Genomic DNA, 21,096 nt, shown 5'->3' with positions numbered 1-21,096 from the left:
TGTTTATCTGGTCTTGCTTGTATGGCTAAATTGAAAGATGAGCCTGTTACATTGCTTGTGTATTCTACACACTTTAGCAATCAATCAGATATTGGGGTTGATGCAAAGATTAGCGAAAGTCGGTTTTACGGACAGTGTTTTCACACTGTGGATGCTTCGGAGCTGAGCGTATGCATCTCCACTTGTGACTGAGTTTAGCGAGGGTGTGTCTAAAGGTTGTGTAGATGGAATTGTGGGCTGTGCAATTTGTGGGAGCTGGGGAAATAGGGGGTCTATGTACTAAGCCTTTGTGGAGAGGCAAAGTGGATATGAAGTTCTAACCACTCAGCTCCTAACTGTAATTTTTCCAACACAGCCTGTAAAGTGACAGTTAAGAGCTGACTGGTTGGTACTTAGGGGTTGATATATCAAGCAGTGAAAAGAGTGGAGAAGTTGCCCATAGCAACCATTCAGCTTTGAGGAAGCATATATCAAGTACACTTTATAAAATGATAGATGTTGATTGGTTGCTATGGGTAACTTCTCCACTGGTCCACTTCTCGACCCTTTTCACTGCTTGATACATCAACCCATCCACATCCACTTTATATCTCTCCAAGGCTTAGCACATAGACCCCTTACGGTGTCATTTATCAACAACTTTTATCATACGCAATGTATGATACTGGTGCTCCAGCCAATCAGCTCCTAACTCTCATCTGTTTGAAAAATGACAATTGGGAGATGATTGGTTGGAGCACCATTTATCATACGCAACACGTTTTAAAACACGTTGCGTATGATAAAATTTATTGATAAATGAGCCCCATAGTCACTAAATACTAGGGATGTGCAGGCTCGGATAGGATCGAATTTGCACGCCGAGTTCAGATCTTTCCCTCCAAAAATCGGGTCTCAGAAAGAGGCAAAACGTCATCTTTCATGGACAAACATCATCATTCCTGGACAAAAGTCCATGGAAGATGATGTTTGTCCATGAAAGATGACGTTTCGACTCTTTCGTGAGACCCGATTTTTGGAGAGAAAAATCCAAACTCGGCGTGCAAATTCGAACCTATCCGAACCTGCACATCCCTACTAAATACAGTATAAAGCGGCAATTAGTTTAAAGACAAAACCAAGATAGTCTGATGACTATCTTGCCCGAATCACGCTGGCTTACTCAATTCGCTGGCTGTTGCATTGGGTCCTGCATCTCTAGTGTAAGTAACATTGAAGTAAGGGGGTCATTCAGACCCGCTCGTGAGCGTCAGTACGCTCGCAAGCAGGTCGATGTTCCCCACTGTGCATGCGCACGACGGAGGGAGCTCCGTCGTGCGCATGCGCGAGACCCGGGGAGCGACGGGCTTTCCATCGCTCCGGGTCTCGCACCAAAGGGGGCGTGCTGTCGATGTTGATTGACAGCATGCCCCCTTTGGTGGGCGTGCCTGCCAGACGGAGGCGTTCCCATGGGAACGCCTACCGTCTGAAGCCGGCCCCACTGACATCACTAGTGATGTCAGTGAGAGTGATTTTGGCTCTGATAGAGCCAAAATCACTCCAGGGCTTGCGGCAGGGAGACCCTACCACAGGGTCTCCGTCGCAAGTCCGATGGTCGCGATGGTCAAGACCATCGTGACCATCTTTTTGGCCGCTCGCATATGCTGTGGGTGGTCACCCACGGCTATACGAGCGGCCAGGAGGCCGCTCCATTTTCATGGAGGAGGGCCCTGATTCAGAGCGAGCGCTCTGGTCAGAGCGTTCAGCTCTGAATCAGGCCCTAACTTATGTTGTATTGGTTGCATTGTGGAAAATCCTGATCCTGAAAAACTGGAGAGTGACAACTCCTAAATCTGTACTCTGGGCCTGATTCAGCGATAGATGCAATGCAGATGTGTACGCAGTTGAACGATTGTCGGTGTTCTACGCATGCGCCTGAGTTGTGGTGCTCATGCGCCAAGTTTCATGACCGATGTTGCTCGCAGTGAGGATTTATTTGCAAAGCGTTTGACATCCAGTGGCCGTATGTGGGCGGCAACAAGGAGGTGGTGACTGAAACACAGACATGTCACAACCATTTTGTGGTGTGCCTCCTACCTGTTACCGCGATCACGTACGCAGTGAAAATTGCTCCATCATGTCAGTTCCCGCAGCCATTCTGTGCCACTCTAAGGCTGCTCAGAAGGCTGATTACCAACTGTTCTTTGACTGATGCTGCGCCTTAGTTTGTACGCAGTCGCTTGTATTTGCCACCGGTGAGGGTCTCAATAGGAATCTTGGCGGCAGTGATATTTGCATATTTTTTTTCGCACAGCCGCTGCCATCCATCTCTATTTCAGGTCCTTTGTTTGGATCTGCTGCATCATCCATCTCTTTACCAGGCCCTTTGTTCGAATATGCTGCATCATCCATCTCTTTACCAGGCCCTTTGTTCAGAGCTGCTGCATCATCAATCTCTATACCAGGCCCCTTTGTTCGGAGCTGCTGCATCATCAATCTCTATACCAGGCCCTTTGTTCGGAGCTGCTGCATCATCAATCTCTATACCAGGCCCTTTGTTCGGAGCTGCTGCATCATCAATCTCTATACCAGGCCCTTTGTTCGGAGCTGCTGCATCATCCATCTCTATACCAGGCCCTTTGTTCGGATCTGCTGCATCATCCATCTCTATACCAGGCCCTTTGTTCAGATCTGCTGCATCATCCATCTCTGCTCTTGTTTTCCGTCCCCAGAACGCTTCTCGGTCTTACCGCTCAGAAATGCATTTTAACCATTTCTTTAGTATCAGGCTGTATGGAATGCCTACAACAATATGCTAAGATGGGTGATTCAACATAATCTTCTAAACGGAAAATACTTTTGAAAACATTCGATGTAAAATGTTTTTTTCTTTTGGTAATGTGGGTGGGCTGCAAGTTTATAAATGGCATATTTAATAATTTTGTAGTTATTTAGAGTAAGCAAGTGGATTTATATGGATGTTATGTAATGATTTTTATTTTAGTTTTTAAATGTATTGAAACTGTTTTTGTTTTTATTTTCAGGAAAAAAATCACCTGATCAGAGATTTTGCAACTTGAAGATGTGTGTGCAATAGATAACAGCGACAGCGTCTGCGACATCAGATCTGCCTGTTTTTTTCATGAACTACATAATTTAGATTTAATTTATTGAAATGTTTCACTGGAGGATATTATTTTTTACCACAGATATTCTAAAGTGATTGCCAGTGAAATTTTTTTTTATTATTATTTAAATATCAAATGTATCTTGTATATTAATTTATTGAAATGTATTTATTAAAGATTTTTTAGGTGCCATTTCCCTCAAATCCATTTTTTAACAGCTCTGTTTATTTCCGATTTTATCACAGTTTTATTCAATTAAAGTAAAATAAAGAAGAACTTCTACGTTCTTGAATGAGTTTTAATTTCAAGTGGTCAGACAGTTGTTATGTTTTGTTTGCTGAGAACTGGAAACAAGTCCTGAGGCCCGGCTCCAAACATGCAATATTTTATTATTATTATTTTTATTATTATTAACTTTTAATTTTAAGGTGCCAAAAAGTATACACAGCACCGTACGTGATATACATAGAAAAACAGTAACAAAGTATCAGAGCATAAAGACAATACACAATATGTGACAACAGATCAAAGCATAAGTGCATAGCAAACATACCAAAAAGCACACCACAGACTGGTTAGGGTAAATAACAGGGGCAACTTGCTGAAGCTAGCAGAAACATACAGAGGCAAGCTATGTGCTCAGTGATCCTGTGCCCAAAATATGGTTGAGCAAACAGAGTGACTCAGTGGGAGAAAGAGACCAGGAAATACAGTGGAGCACTGGTGACAATGATAGTGCTAGGGAAGAACAAGAGAGTGGAGGGCCCTGCTCGTAAAAACTTACACACTAGGGGGGAGGGAAGGACAGTGTGGGGGGAGGGGAGGTGAACTGGGAAGTATATATAATGGAGGGGTGGAGGAGAACAGAGCCATAACTAGACTTTTTGGTGCCCTGTGCCAGAGAGAGCATTGGCGCCTCCCCCCCCCCCCCATTTTTTAAATAGAGACATAAGTTAGTGCACCTGAAAAAGGACCATGGCCTCATGGGGAAGGGCCTGGGAAGAGATAGGGGAGACCAGGAGATGCTGGGAATAAAAGAAAAGGAAGCTACAAATGAGAATGATAATAAAACAGGAAAATTGACAGCCCCAAACAGCGCCCCCTGCCCTGCGGTGCCCTAGTTATGGAGGAGAAAATCTGAGGTCTGCTGTTCCTTATTCACTGTGTAGCAGTGAAAGAGAGAAATGCTAATGGAGTGTGGATGTCATCCTGAAGGTCTGCACGGAGACGGAAAGTCCTAACAGGTTAGTTTTTTTTAACATTATAATTTCCATACTTCACAGGATACTGAGATCATTGCCAAATAATTCAGCAAAAGAGGCAGTAAGGACAGCTGTGTTGGACAAATAAGTAGGGCCACAATTTGAATTGGGTTTACCGGGTTAGGGTTAGGCACAGGGCCTAAAGGGGCGACACTATCGACACTCCATTGCACCAGCACTTGACTTGCAGGGTGCTAGGATGCTCTGATCACCAATGCAGAGCCAGCTGGAGAGTTCCAAAGTCGCTTCCTGGTCCTGGCAGTAGGGTGGAATATCGCCTAGCTCTTTTACAGGACAATTCTACACTTTAGATATGTTGCAGCGAGAGCCCTGCGTTCATCCTATTTCCAGTCCCTACATCATCACAGCACTAAACGTTCCAGCAGTGACCGATATCACAGAGCACCAATGCACTGGTGTCTTGTAGTACAGTGACAGAGATAGTAGGCAGAGCTCACATGGGGCACGGATTACAGCTACAGTTTCCACCTGCTGGTAAAACAGGGACTCAATACCAATTTTATCAATAGTCCAGCAGCACAACAGAGTTGGGATGGTCTGTATTATTTTCCTGTAAAGATGGCAAAGATACTTGTGGTACTCTTGAGTTTTTTCTTTGTTTGTGAAGAATGAGGGGGAGTGATTCAGTTTTCTCCAGGGATCTTTATAGAAAAGAGGGCTGTACTTATAAAAGGCAGGTATCCCTATATCCTGCAAAGGTTGTATGCTTAAACAGGATTTAGGGCTTCTGACTATATATCAAACCCTGATGTTTTCAGTGAACATCGCTGGGGCTCTCATGGAGAAGCTATTTACTACATATTTACCTGTAATCGCTGGTTATCCTCCCATGCTATCAGCCATAACAGGATGGGGTTAGCACTTAGCAGATATTAGAAACAACACAAAGGATTTAATTTATGAAGCCCCAGATTTTGCAAGCCACTACTTCCCGGCGGGTTGCAGGTGGAAATTTAAAATATGAATAACACAAATAAAGACCCAGTTGGAGCTAGTTGCTAACAGCAGAGTTGGACTTAGCTTATTAAGATTGGTTCAGCAGCTGTTCCAAAGAAACGCTGTAGTTTCTCAACAAAATAAACAAAAAAATATATTTAAAGGAACTGCGCTATACCAATCAAAATAGTAACTATGTATACACATAAATGCAATGTAAAAAAATATAATTTATTAAAACATATTGTTAATAATAATAACATTAATGCATGGGTCCCAGCATCATATTAAATCTATTAAAAAATAGGTACTATACTTATATAATAATTATATCAAGCATTATTATGTAGAGAACAAGACCCTTCCTTTGTAGAAAAAGATCGGTAATATAAAATGTCCCAGTTGACACAGATTGTATAGTCAAAAATCCTCTATTATGGAGTATACTGTAATGTCACAGAGTTCCAAATTTGTTGCAAAGAAGGAAAATAATGTAACATCCGCTTTGTTGAAATCATTTGAAATAACTTTCATTCATTCAATAAGTAATAGTGTCTCCACTGATATATAGCTGTAGTGATCACATATGTTTCATTGAAATAAATGCCAAGAAGGCTGGATAGTATGAAGCAGCTTACCAATGCAGCATGTGTGGTTAGATCCCAAAGCCGTCCCAATCTGTGTCTATTGGGATATTTTATATTACCGATCTTTTTCTACAAGGGAAGGGTCTTGTTCTCTTCATAATAATGCTTGATATAATTTTTATATAAGTATACTACCTATTTTTTAATAGATTTAATACGATGCTGGGACCCATGCATTAATGTTATTATTATTAATATATATATTAATAATATATCAATATATATATATCAAAATATATCAATATATGTATTAATAAATTATATTTTTTACATTGCATTTATGTGTATACAGTACATAGTTACTATTTTGATTGGTATAGGGCAGTCCTTTAAATATATTGTTTGGAAATTTAAAATGCCACCTGCACTCAGTGTAAAGAATGCTGTTTTGTCAATAAACCCCAAAATGCATCATTATTAAATAAAAAACATTTTATCTTAATGTAATATATTAAAACAATTTTTTATTTCTATTTTGCAAAAAAAATACTGTAAGTCTATGCAGAGTTTTCAGATAATAGCTTATTGCATCATGTCTGGTATAATCATACTACTGAATGATTGGCTGGCTCAATGGTGTCAAAGTGCCTAGCTTACTGGGATGTGCATGGTTAATATCTTCTGGCCATGAATCTCCTTGTGGGGGTTAAGGAGTAGAAAGGGATTTTATGGAATCCTCACATATGACAAAGTTTTCTTCACCTTGATCAGAGTGAAATCAAGCTGGCTAATCATAATGCATGAAGAACCTCTACCACAGGACTTTAGCCATTGTAGATGCTCTCTGATATCTGGTATAAGAGTCTGGGCATACTGAATGTAATGATCACTCACCAATAGGGAGGCCAATCCCGGGAAAAAACTCAATCCCAGGATACCTGGGATTGGCCTGGTTTAAAAAAAATGCCCCCCCGCCCAGCCCCCACAGTTACTTACCGGCGGGGCTTGCAGCAGTGGGTCTGGGCCAGCCGACATCGGGCTGTGCAGCGTGACCTCACATCACACTGCGCACAGTGCCAGCCAGGGGAAGCCGGGAAGCATCTGACACTCTGCTGGAGGTGCTCAACGCTGCCCGGCATTTAAAAAAAAAATTATGACCAATGCCGGGAATGGGGTTGGAGGCTTCCAATCTCGGGATTCAATCCCAACCATTGTTAGCCCCAAATCCTGGGATCCCCCTGATCCCGATCCCAGGATTGGCCTCCCTACTCACCAACAGTTTGTTGCTAACATTCCCCTCAGGGTTCTATAGTTAAAAAGTTAACACACACAAGTACTGGTGAATTACTAGTGGTGATAGTGACTAGCAGTCACTAGCAGTGAGGATCTTATGGGGACATCTTCCACAATTAAGGCAATATGTTTTCACCTCAGCTTTCCTGGGCCAGTAGAACCTGTCACCATTGCTTTGTCATCTCCCAAAAGTCAGTAGTCCAACATGGAAACCACATGGACAGTCTTTGTGAACTATGTTAGAAGGACCATTTATGTACAAGCTTCCTCTATTGCCTGGTGGTCTCACTGTGTAGAAGAACTCTCTCACCACTGGATGCTATTGCTGATATGCTAGCTGAATGACTTCTGCAAGTCCCACTTGACAAGCCATGATCCATCTTTCTGTTATGTCCTCATCATCTTGGCTTGGTTAGAGAAAGTGATCTGTTTGCAAATTAGTTATTCAGAATACAGAGGAAGTAAAGCTTTTCCTATCGCTAACATTACAAAATGATGAGAAGGTCTTGGTGTGTCAACCCAGAATACTCGTATATAACAATAATTCATGAATGGACATGCTCAAAAATAGGCAAAGCAGGTCCAGGCATTTAACGTCCGTTAGCCGCCCCATCATACAGTCTCTTGGTTCTGAGGATAGAGTGAGATACAAGAAAATTCCACACAGGCCTCCACAACTTGACACTAAGGCAAATGTTGCTGAAAGAGATCAGCACCAATGCATTGATGACATATTGGCAAGTATGTATGAAAACCTATGTGAAAGACAGCGACAAATTCACTGAAGTGTACTTACATCTTGGGACAGCAGTGGTGCCGGACTCCACTCATTGACCTAAGGGCAGAGCCAAGGACTTCAGGTTTTTGTTTGCAGTGATAAAAGAAGAGTTAGCGCAAAGAAAAAGAGAAATATCGACCTCCCGAAAAAGAAAGAGCAGTAACAGAGGCGTCTGAAGGCAAAGCATGGAAGGGATCCATAGATCTAGGCACAGACATCTTGGACACAAAAATCTGAAATTGTCAGGAGGAGAGTATCCCTTCCTCCCTCCTGTTCCATCAAAGTCCTGGAACACTGCTTCCACCTCTCCTCCCCACGTCACCCTTCCATGTCTTCAGCTCTGTTTCCTTCCATAGGTCAGATTTCAACAGTGAACATATGTGAGTAGGGTGAGATTATCTTCATAGGTGTGGTTGAATTCTGGCAAGTGCTCAGGTCCCTTTTTTACGCCTGATCCAGGGGTGTGATATATAATGTGTAGAAATAATCATTAATGACTCCACCCAAATCTCAGGTAGGCAAATGTAGAAGGGTTTCTCGTCACTATGTCGACTATGGTGGAAGAACACCAACCTGATTAGCAGTAATATAGACAATAATGGAGGAAATATGGAGTATGGCATGTTTTTTAGATGTCATGGGACAGTATCATGGGCGGTATGATTATAGGTGACGTTGTAGGCTGAAGTATAAACAGTAAGTACAGTATGATCTAACATAATTAACATCAACTGATTCATCAATGTCTATCATTATACAGTATACTCTCCACCAGATAATATAGTCATACACAGCAATGGCTTAGTCACTCCTCCAAGGTAACCTAACCAGTAGTTGAAGTAGATTTTTAAACTCATAATTATTGTGCTTTTAAATGTGATTGTCATAGGCTGACAGGGCATACTGTAGCTTGTGATCCAAACCACTTTAATTAAACACATGTATCTGACATTATTCAACATAGACGAAAACTGCTAAATAAATATTTGTGATGTAAATGCACTGTGTCTTGCAGCACTCAGGGTCAGAGCTTGTATCCTGTGCAGTCATCTATAGAGCAGTCAAAACCTGCTGCATACAATACCAGACTACATTTGTAAGCTGTTGGTGCCATCTAGAGGATACTCTTATAAATACACCTTGTTACTACTGTAACTTGACTTTGTGCTTCATTTTTGTAAATACTAACTTTCTTGTTCATTCTCAGAGACAGTGGGGGATGCGGGCAGTAACAAAAATGGCCACTGGCATGTGGCTGGGCATGCACAGCAGCTCCTCCTCCCATGGGCCTTTGCAGAGTCCAGCAGGCATGTCTGTAGGGAGACACACTGTGACTGGGGGGTGGGAGTGCCAATTATCTTGCTGGCACAGGGCACCAAAATGTTTAGTTACAGCTCTGTTGATGAGGATTGCAATGGGTGAGGGGTGATGGATGTTGCTGGCTGTTGCTGTGATCTGTACTGCTGGTTGATGCGTGCTGTGCTGGGAGAGGGGTGCTGGGTCAGAGGCGGAACTAGCGATGGTGCTGGGGGGCACCACCCAAAATCTTGCCTAGGGCATCAAACAGGTTAGGGCTGGCTCTGGTAAGGGGGCACTATATTTATTACTTAGTGTAAAGGGGCACAATATTTATTTTTGAGTATAAATGAGAACAACATTCTTTAGTGTAAGGGGGCACTGTATTTATTATTTAGTATAAAGGAGAACTATATGTTTTAGTGTAAGGGGACACTATAATCTTTAGTGTATAGGAGTACTATATTCTTTCGTGCAAGGGGGCATTATGTGCATTCTTTAGTGTAAGGGGGATTAATTAACTGGCGGTAAAGTACCGTGGCTAATTGTATTCCCCCCAAAGAGTGGGGAACTTGTTTAGTGCATTTGATTCACCATTCGTGAATTATACTGACAGTAGCAAAGGAACATATGCTAATGAGTCCTCATCAACGAGCCCCACAAAGGGTACAAAGGGTAGGCTCACAAGTTACAACCCTCTGCCATGCCTCCAAATGTGACGTTCTGGTGCAGATATGAAGAATCTTCATCACGTGGGTCTGGTACACAAGTAGTCTGTTGCAAAGACGTAATGTATTGTCAGATACAAAAGTTAACGACTAGACGTCAGATACAGACAGACTGTGAGCCAAACCAGAAGACAAAAGAAATGTCAGAAACAAGCTGGGTCAAATTTACTGGAAAAAACCTGGATGCAGAACACTAGTTACAGGTGAACAGGAATGCTGGAGCAGGCCCAATATTGTTGCACAGGTTGGTGCACAGAGCTGCCTTACATAGGCAGAGAACTTTGGAATTTGATCATCGTGTTGATAGTGGAGACTGTCCCTTTAAATGGTCAACAGAGCCACATGTCCTCTTCTACAGTGTGCGGACTTCGGAGAGAAGGAGAAAGTGGCAAGAGAAAAGTAGGCAGTATGGGGCACTGTGAACGTCAGATCTAATAAGTGATTATTGGGGATCAGATCTGGGTAATCACCTACTGTGTAGACTCTGAACGGGATGCAATCGTGAAGCCGGCTGACATAAGCCCGACAGCCGGCTTCCCGACTGCATTATCCCGGCGAGGGTTAAATGACAGGCGTCTAAATCTAGACGCCTGTCATTTTTCCGACGCCGGGAGACCGGTGCCCGGCATCCCGATCGAAGGGATCCCGGGCGCCGCCAGTGGACAGCCGCGGGGGGGAGGGTTAGGTTCAGGGCTCCCGGGGGGGACTTAGGGTTAGGCATTCCGCCCGGAGGGTTCGGGTTAGGCTAGGGGGAGGGAGGGTTAGGGTTAGGCACCCCCTGGGGGAGGTTAGGGTTAGGCACCCCCCCGGGGGATTTAGGTTTAGGCAGCGGGGAAGGGGGGGGGGTTAGGGTTAGGCACTTAGAGGGGGGATTAGGGTTAGGCACAGGGGGGATTAGGGTTAGGCACCCCTAAGGAGGGTTAGGGGGGTTAGGTTAGTAGATACTTACCTTTGGACGATCGGGATTTCCAGCGCAGTCGGGCTTCCGCTGCCGGGCTCTTCTGTTTTCTTGGGCTGCCGTTGCTGGGATGTGAACTCCCGGCAATGCGGCCGCCGGGAAATAATACCGATTCCCTCTGAACACTCTTGCTCAGGCAATGGAGAATGGATATCAGTGGTCTTGACTGTACCATTTCCAGTCTACCAAGAACTGAAGATCACCTTAGAAATATGGGCATTCAAGACCTGCTTGAATTCATATTCCTCTGTTGTTGTCCAATAATAGATGAAGGAGGGTGGACAATAAAAATAATGAAGAAGGGAGATTTAGTAGTTGACTAATGGGTATGAATGTTATGGGCACAGTTTTTCCTGAGGTAGAAGATCTACCCAATTATCATGATTTGCAGTGGGTATATTGTAATAAACCTTGATTCACCATTTCAGTCTGTGGGTGATAGGCTGTGTAGATAGTAAGTTAAATTTCACATAAACACTTTTACAAAGGGACACCCGAAATCCTGACACAATTTGTACCCCATGATCAAAAACAATTTCCTGTGGGCAACTGAATAACCTAAAGATCGGCTTTTAAAAAGAACTTACAAGTGTGAAATCCTTTGAGAGCATGAAGTCTTATAGAACCTGTCTATTACTACTCAAAAGGAATTAACTTATTTTCTACAAGGTATATCTGTTATTTATTTTCATTTATTATTATTATTATTATTATTACCAGTTATTTATATAGCGCACACATATTCTGCAGTGCTTTACAGAGAATATTTGACCATTCACATTAGTCCCTGCCCCAGCGGAGCTTACAATCTATGTTCCCTACCACATGCTCACACACATACACACTAGGTTTACCAGTATATTTTTGGAGTATGGGAGGAAACCAGAGCACCCAGAGAAAACTCATGCAAACACAGGGAGAATATACAAACTCCACACAGTTAAGGCCATAGTGGGAATCAAAGTCACAACCTCAGTGCTGTGAGGCAGTAATGCTAACCTTTACACCATCTGTCAAAATGTTCTGTGTAGTTAAACTGGTCATCACAAGGAAGATCATTCCAGCAGTAATCTCTAGAATTTGTTCCTACTTGTGCCCACTGTAGAAGCCTTGGTCAAAGGCAAAAGTCAACAAAACTTAAGGAACTGGAGGAATATTTGAAGGGACAGCATGAGTTACCCCTACAATACAGTTGGGACTGATGATATGATGATCCTCAGACCAGGGGATGCAGTCAGGAAGCTGACGGCCGAAATGCCGACTGCCGGCTTCCCGACTGTCAAATCCCGGCAAGGTACTAATGACAGGCGTCGACATCCCGATGCCTGTCATTAGACCTACTCCGGGTGCCCGACGCCCGGCATACCGAATGAAGGTAAGCTGGGCACAGGGCGCGGACAGCTGTTTTAGGTTTGAAGGCTCCCGGGGGGACTTTGGGTTAGGCACCCCCCCGGGAGGGTTAGGTTTAGGCTAGGGGAAGGGGGAGTTAGGGTTAGGCACCACCCTGGGACACTTAAGTTTAGGCTGCGGGGAAGGGGGGGTTAGGTTTAGGCACTTAGAGGGGGGTTAGGGTTAGGCACTAGGGGGGGAGGTTGGGTTAGGCACCCCTAAAGGAGGGTTAGGGTAGGGGGTTAGGTTAGGGGTACTTACCTAAATTAGTGGTCGGGATCTTCAAACCTGCCGGGCTTTCGCTGTCAGGATTAGAACCGCCATGCGACCGGCGAAATTACATACTGATTCCCAGGCCAGGATGTCTAATCCTGAAAGTGACAAGTGAGATTAAAGCAGGAGAAGAGAAACTATGTAGCTTTCTGGGGGTAGAGACACTGGGCTGACAGAGAATATAGGAGGTTACTGTGATCTGTGTAGAGAGTGATAATGAAAGAGGCCCCTTACAGCAGTTGTCTCCATTCCTCAAGTGCCAATTTTATGACAAGAAGTTCCCTATCTCCAACGATGTAATTCTCCTCAGCAGGCAGTAGTTTTCACAGAAAGAACCTGCATGCTTAAGTTTACAAGAGGAGTCTCTCTAAAACTAGATGGCATGTGTCATCTATCTGTCAGTGTCCCGTTTCAGGATGAATGGATGCACTCAATCTAAGATTAACCTTCGGTGAACTAGGTGGGCTGTGACATACCCAAGCAAGATTTAAACTCATAACTTTTTTTTTTAAATACTGTGCGCAAGGTGCCGTTAGCTGGAGTTGCGATGTTGCCAATTTGCGTAGTGATGGCGGTTTAGTGCACCAAGTGCTGTGCAGCGAGCACATGTGCGTAAAGTGCATGTGGGCATCTCATCCCCCACCTGGTTTGGCACCTGCATTGATGTTAGTCAAGAGTGATCTCAAGTAGTTACTGAGTTGACTAAGTTTATTTTAATTATTTCTAATTGTTCAAGCGTTAAATTTTTACTAACGATTGTGATTCAAACGTGTTCCAAAGTTCTTTTTCAAAAAGTTGTTACTGGAAGTCTTATACGTCTAGTTGATAAAAAAAAGTTTTATTTTTGTTTTATTGTTTTAAAAGTTTAAAGCGTTTTATTCTTTTTATTATCTAGTTTTATTTTTATACCTTAAGAGACAAGAATTGATATTATGACAGTCGAATTACTGTTGTACTAAATTAGTATACTTAATGAGCTGCGGGCTGTATAAGCACAAAGCTATATAAGAGGCCTAAATTTTTGTAATTGGTTCAAAGTTAGGAACCTGTTGCTAGGTAGATTATTTTGTTTGTTTGCAGTGATTGGTCAAAAGAGTTAGCCTATTAGTATGGTTTAGGGCGCATACCTTTGAAAGGGCTATTTAAGGAGAGATTTGAATTTGGTACAGCCTCTTCTCAGTTTGGAAGTCAGGCAGAGTAGAATCTGAGTTATTTTGCTGTTACCTCAAGAATTTGCTTTTCCTGTTAAACTGTTTTATTCTTTCCCTTTATTTCAATTTATTTTGTCAATTTAATTGGATTGTCCTTTCTACTCTTTTCCCTTTCTTTCTGTTATTTCCCTTCAATGCTTCCCTTCACATTAAATTGTATCCCCCCTATTTGTCCCATTCTCTTCTGCCAAGTGGTCTCTCTCCCATCCTGCTGTGAGCAATGCCCCGTCCCAAGTGCTCAGCACCTGGCTGAGGCTGATTACCGCTGCCCCAGCGTGGGTGGTACATTACCTGCCACTGGGGAGCGTGACAGAGGCACCGCTTCTCCTCCCCCTGTTGCATTATCTGTACCCTCCACGTCCTCCGGCACCTGGCTTTTTCCTTACGCCAGGGAGCAGGATGGAGGCGCCGCTTCCTATCCCTCCTTTACACTGCCCGCGTCCTCCACAGCCCCTGGCACTTTCAGCCCCCTGGAGGTTCCTGCAAGCAGCGGGATTGTTGCGCCCTGGGGCATTGATGGCAAAACTGGACATTGGCTCAGATAGAGGAGTGCTTGAGCAAGGATAGGGTGAGGCTACATCAGGTCCAGTCTCAACTTGGTTCATTCAATTTTGCCTGTAGAATAAATCCAATGGGGAAAGTTTTTTGCCGGAAGCGGAGAGGACAACTTCAGGGGTTACCAAGCTGCATCATACTATATGATTGTCAAAATAAATGAAGGATGATTTACGGGTATGGTCCTCATTTTTAATTAATTTCAATTTGGAACTAATCTGGCTCTCCAGGCCGGTGTCAAATTTGTGCAATCATTTATTTACTGATGCAGCTGGCTCTTCTGGTTTCAGGGTCTTTTTTCAAGGGGAATGGTGTGCTGCTCCCTGGCCTTCATCTTGGTTTTCGTGCAGTTTTATGGCAAACTTGCTTTTGTTGGAGTTGTTTCCGATCATTGTGGCCGTTGAACTGTTGGCCAGAAACTTGTCGAATCAAAGCATTGTCTATAGGTGCGACAATTTGGGAGTTATTCACGCGGTTAACAACCAGCGTTCCTCTTCACCTCAGGCTCTTCGGCTGTTAAGGTACCTCGTTTTGAAGTGTTTACAGTTTAACATCAATTTTACTGCGAAGCATGTGCCAGGGGTCGATAACAGGATAGTAGATGCTTTGTGTTGGTTCAACTTTGATAAGTTTCACTTTTTGGTGCCAGAAGCCGAACCCTCTGGATTAACATGTCCTCTTTATGTTTGACAGATTATCGATCAGGCACCATCGACACTGCGAGCGTATTCGTCAACTTGGCATGAGTGGGAAGCATATAGTATTAGGTACCAACAGGATGGTAAGTCAGCTGAGGAATGTCTGCTGGAGCAAGATGTGTTGGAGCGCTGGTTTGAAACAGAAAGTACTAAAAAACTGTTTACATAAAACAAGTGTGCAAAATACATGTGGACATAAAACATGATATCATGAGCTTTGCTTGATGCTCTTTATATGATTGGGAATATATTCCTTATAAATAAAAACAGTACATGATCAGTGATCTAAAGAATCAGGGAAAGGAGATCCAAAGCTGTAGTGTCGAGAGTCTAATAGCACCTGCGGCATGGAAGTGTTAAAAGCGGTGAATGAGAACATCCTCACAGTTAAATCAGTAAGAATATGCTGAATCCAAAATATTGAAGTAAGCGTCCTTTTATTTCCAGGTGGATAATGGACCGATGTATTCTCCATAATATTAATAGTATAGTTTACCAAAGGTTAGCGGTTGTTACCTCTATGAGGAGCCGTATATTGAAATTCAATACAGTATCTGTATATGATATATACTCATCCCAAATGTGGGTCTCTCGTGTGGTCTGTGGGATGTAGCGCTTCACAGTCCAACAACGGGAGCGCGACCTCTGCGTGTGTTAGAAGCAGGTAAGGTCCGTCCCGATCCTCAGTACCTGGTATGACCTGCCAGATGGAGTGGTTTATGTGGTGTGGCGCTCTACCGCTTGACAGCAGGAGCGTAAGCCCCAAGTGTGTAATAGGGGATATAGGGCCTGATTCAGACCCACTCGCGAGCGGCTGTCCGCTCGCAAGTGGGTCGATGTTATGCACTGAGCATGCGCACGACGGAGGGAGCTCCGTCGTGCGCATGCGCCAGACGCGACGAGCGAAGGAAAGTCCTTCGCTCGTTGTGTCCGATCAAAGGGGGCGTGCTGTCAATGTTGGTGGGCGTGCCGGGGGCGTGCCTCCCTGACGGGGGCGTTCCCACGGGAACGCCTCCCGTCAGAAGCCGGCCCACTGACATCACTAGTGATGTCAGTGGGAGTGATTTTGGCTCTGATAGAGCCAAAATCACTCCGGAGCTTGCGGTTGAAAACCTCAACCGCAGGCTCCGGCTCGCAATTTCGATGGTCGCGATGGTCTCGACCATCGCGGCCATCAAAAAGCACGCTCGTATAGCCTGTGGGTGGTGACCCACAGCTATACGAGCGTCCAGGAGGACGCTCCATGAAAATGGAGCCCGGCCCTCATTCAGAGCGTGCGCTCTGCTCAGAGCGTACGGCTCTGAATGAGGGCCATAGGCCCTCATTCAGAGCCGCACGTTAACAACAGTACACTCGTTGCGTTCCGATGTTGACTAACCGCGCATGCGTCGGTGTTACACTGCGCATGTGCGTACGGCAGATTGCGAGCTTTTTTTCTCTCATTCCTAAAATAGCGTACAGGAAGTGACATGTCAAATGTGATTGACAGAACAGGGCGTTTTTGGGTGTTGACGGGGGTGGAGATGAAAAAACGCAGGCGTGGCGAGGCGTTTTTGGGGCGTACATACATTAGCAGATGCGAACGTCAAATGTGTTCGGACCGTCTCATACGTCACTGAAACATCCGCTTTCCCTTCAAAATGCTCGCACAGCTTAGGGTCAGGATTACTCGACCACATTGGCGATGGCCTTCTCCTCCGTCCCGGGACTCCACGATGGTGCAGCGATTAATCGCGGCTGGTCAGTAAAGTAATTAGTGTTGGATTGAAATCCGGCTTGGTATGTGTTTGGAAAGCAGTTTATTGGGATAGCACAAAAGCGTACGCAGGTGGAAATCAGAGCTGCTAATGTCATGATTACACAATCAATTAGCGTACATTTTTGGGGTTTTATTTTGGCCACAATTTGGTGGTTATGGCCTATTGTAACAATAATGTCATCATCTTTTAATTAGCTCCCCTTTTTTTTGGTTTACTGTGGAATTTGCATCGCTATGTGATTTTTTAAACGTTCCTTAAAGAGGCCTTTTTTTTTTTTAAAGAGGGTCAGTTTTTGCGTTTAAGGCCAGGATTAAATGTAACCCATTTGTACAATAATGTCACAATACAATGTCAGTGTTTTGTTTTTAATTTATTGTTTACACACAAACAAATTGGCCTAATATTGTATTGCCTTTTTTTGTGGCCAAGATATTTGATCCAAAAAAATATATAACATAACTACTAACATAAGCGTAAATACAAAATTTAAAAACATTTCACAAGAAAGGAGAGGGAAGTTTTGACCAGAAAGGAATATGAGCCAAGCACAGAAGGAGTGTGGGAAAAGTCGCCATTGCTGTCACCGTTTTCTCGCCCGTTTGGCTGGGTGAGGGTGGGCGCCAGACCGGGTCCGGGATGCCATCGGGCTGGCCTGTCCAGAGGCAGATGTTGTGGCCTCTGGACTAGGCACAGGGCTAGGCACATTTGGAGGATTGGCTGATGTTGTGCCAGAGGTGGAGGATCCGGATGTTCCGGCAGGAAGGGAGGTCGGCTCCACCATGTGCTGGCGAACGAGCTGCTCCAGGGCATCGGCGATGCGGATGTTGGCCCTGGTATTTTCCGCCAGGGCCTGACCAATGGTCACGTTGGCCGCAGCATTTTGCTCCAGGGCCTCAGCCACCCGTATCAGACTGGCGTCCATCCTCTGCAGAATCTCCGTATGGCAATCCGATTTAAAATTGAGTTCTGTGAGGAGGCCCACTGCCTGCGAGGGGGCACGCCCTGGACTGGCTTCTGCAGGGTCCTCAGCCGGATGTACTGGTTCCTCCCCTGCAGAGCCAGCAGAAATTCTGCGGCCAAGGCTCCCCTCTGGAGCAGACTCATCCGCCTCTGTCTCTGTTAGGAAATTGGAGAAAAGACTCACATTAGAATCTACATATTGGCACAATAGCATTTCTGAGTTGGTGACATCACAAGACTTACCTTGGCCAACATGAGGAGCCGCAAAGTCTGGCATGTCCGTATCCATGTTGGACACGCCAAACACCTCCACAGCCTGCACACACCCCTGTGCCATCTCTTCTAAGTCTGTCAACTCCAATGACACAGGGGTGGGACCCCCACCTGTCCCCCTTGCATGCCTAGCCCTGTCGGCAAGTTTTTGTTTGAGACGATATTTGAAGTCTGCCCATCTGTGGAATGAATTTGGAACCATTATCCTTTTTTTTACAATGGGGTTTGTTTATAGGATGGGAAAGTGTTTACTTACCGCCGTTTGACATCCCGGGCTAGACGGACATAATCACCCACCCTATTGACAGCAACGGCGACCTCCTCCCACATTCTCCACTTCTGGCTTTGGCTCATATTCCTGGCTGCCTGGGGCAGGATGTCAACGCACTTCTGGATCAAAACCTCCATCTCCTTGCTTGTGAAATGTGGCTGCCTTTTTTTTTTGGCAGCTTTGGCGGGTTGACTGGGGCCAGCAGTCTCTTCCATGTCATCCTCCTCACCTATTCGGGTAAATATGCAGATTTAGCCACTTCACAACTTGCACAATATTATGTTTTAAAAGAATCATTGACACAAAATGCATGAAGGCCTTACCGCCGCAATTTTGACCATTGTTTCCCTGGTTTGAAGCCATGTCTCTGCTTCCAGCATGAAATCATCCAGAAATTCTATGTGATTTCGTGACGTATTTATACATGCGTCCTTAGTTTGCGGCCGCATCATTGATTGTGCGTCCCTATGATTCATCCTTAATTTGTGCGGGAAAATAAACACTATTTATGGCTTGGTGTGTGTGGATTCGAGGTGGGGTTGTTGGAGTGTTGTCGGTTAAGTGGTTTGGATTTGGTTGTTTGCGTTTGGAGGATTTGGCAGAGTTGTTTTTTTGTTTGTTTTTGCTACATTTCTTTGGTTTTTCCGTTCGCATTTTTTTCATTTTTTCAACATCCTTTCCTGATTTGGTAAGTTTTGTGCATTCAAATTTGTGGCCAATTGGTGTATTCTTCTGTTTTGTGGTTCGTTAATTTGTTTAACACTCATTTCATCTTTTTTAGTTTTTTTTTGTTTTCGGACCCAAAGAAGTTTTTTGTGGAAATCTTATATATTCGAGTTGGGTAAGTCCATTTTTTGTCTTGCATTTGCGAATTAATTACCGCATTTTTGACTGTTGGTGTAGCGACTTGCATTTGCGAATTAATTACCGCATTTTTGACTGTTGGTGTAGCGACTTGCATTTGCGAATTAATTACCGCATTTTTGACTGTTGGTGTAGTGACTTGCATTTGCGAATTAATTACCGCATTTTTGACTGTTGGTGTAGCGACTTGCATTTGCGAATTATTTACCGCATTTTTGACGGCTTATTCATCATATAATCCAGTTTTGCTTTTCCCTTTTCCATTTTTTGGGTCCATTTGAACCCTATTTGACGTACGGTGTGCAATGTCGTTTTCATCGATGGCCAAATGTGTTTTTCCGCTATTTTCTGTGTTGGCTTGCAACAATTTTTAAACAAAAAAAACACCCTCTAAATTTTTGAAGTCTCATTGTTGGCTTTTTTACAGTTTATACGTATCATGACAATACCCCGGCATGTAAGCAGCTATGGATGGTATCAGAAAGCTAAGTTGTTTTTTCTTACTTTTGGGGTGGGTCAAAAGCCTTACATTGTAAACTTTGAATTTCAGGTAGATCTGGGGCGAATTGTTCTGGCCCTGCTCCCGGAAGACGACCAACCTCAAACTCGTCCCAGGCGTAGGCATCGTAGGCATGCAAGGCCCCAGATATTTCGAACACGTGTCACCCTTTTTGGAATGCCCGATGATGAGGTTTTAAGACGCTACCGTCTACCTCCCAAAATCATCATAGACGCTCTCTCATTAATAGAAAGTGATCTTGAGCGGCAAATTGACAGTCCAACAGCAATACCACCACTGACGCAATTTATGGCGGTGTTACATTTCTGTGCCTCAGGATCATTTCAAACAACGGTGGGAATAGTGGCGGGCATCTCCCAATCCTCCTTTTCCAGGATCCTGAGGGCAGTGATGGAGGCACTTTTCAAGCACCTCCATCATTTTATTAAAATGCCTTTGGATATGGGTGCCCTTAGTGTGGCCAAGGCCAATTTTTACCAAATAGCTGGCTTCCCACACATCATAGGGGTTGTGGATGGTACTCACATACCACTTCAGCCTCCAGCACGGCTGGAGGCAATATTTAGAAACAGGAAACACTATCACTCCCTGAATGTAATGGTGGTATGTGATGCCTCCCTCCAGATCCTGTCCCTGAATGCTAAATTACCCGGAAGTGCTCATGACTCCTTCGTCATCCGGCAATCAGGGATATGGCAGAAATTAACCAACCTACAAGCTGGTGATGCGTGGCTTCTGGGTAAGTGGAGACCTTTAGTACATAACAATGTTAAGCTTGATACACAGTGTTCCTGATGTGGTCTATTTTTGTTCACAGGAGACAGTGGATACCCTTGCATGTCCTGGCTGCTCACTCCTTATTTGGCTCCCACACCAGGGCCACAAAGTGCGTATAATTCCGCACTTACAGCCACCAGGCAAGTGGTGGAGCGCTGTATCGGCCTTTTAAAAGGCCGATTCAGATGCCTCCACCGCTCTGGTGGCGAGCTCATGTATGTGCCGGATATGGTGTCGAAAATTGTGGTCCTGTGTGGGATATTTCACAACATTGCCATAAGGAGTGGTGTCCCAATGCAGCCAGAGGATGCCTTACCTGAGGATGGCCCCCCCGAGGTTGGTCGAAGGTCAGTATGTGGGGGGGCCATACGCGATGATGTGGTGGCCAGATTTTTTAGGTAAGTTTGAACAAAACTCCAGTGTTTATACCTAATGTGTTTGTGTTTTTTGGCAAACATCTAATTTATTTTTAATTTTCTCACCATCTTCTGTTTGTTCACATAATCTTTGGCACTCCAACGATCACTACTTCCTGCTACCCTTACCAAACCTGGATCTGGTCCTTTTGGGCATATATTC

General features: G+C 44.3%; 1 protein-coding gene across 5 annotated transcripts in view; it reads left to right on the top strand.

Annotated features, from left to right (window-relative positions):
- Positions 1-15,147, top strand: part of LOC148517204 (potassium voltage-gated channel subfamily A member 1-like) — a 192,791-nt gene extending 177,644 nt beyond the window's left edge. For 4 of the 5 annotated variants that reach the window (XR_015879306.1, XR_015879304.1, XR_015879305.1 and 1 more), the window contains one exon: positions 3,024-3,334. The gene's annotated coding sequence lies outside the window, so the exon portion shown is untranslated. Of the gene's footprint in view, positions 1-3,023; positions 3,335-15,087 lie in introns of those variants that run through there. The other variant, XR_015879307.1, reaches the window with a different exon arrangement.
- Positions 15,148-21,096: the final 5,949 nt, after the last annotated feature.

The sequence above is a fragment of the Taudactylus pleione genome, unplaced genomic scaffold, assembly GCF_031769625.1.
Source record: "Taudactylus pleione unplaced genomic scaffold, aTauple2 ptg000225l, whole genome shotgun sequence".
Classification (NCBI taxonomy): domain Eukaryota; kingdom Metazoa; phylum Chordata; class Amphibia; order Anura; family Myobatrachidae; genus Taudactylus; species Taudactylus pleione.
The sequence above is the reverse complement of the archived record's forward strand: the minus strand, read 5'-3'. Positions and strand labels throughout refer to the sequence as shown.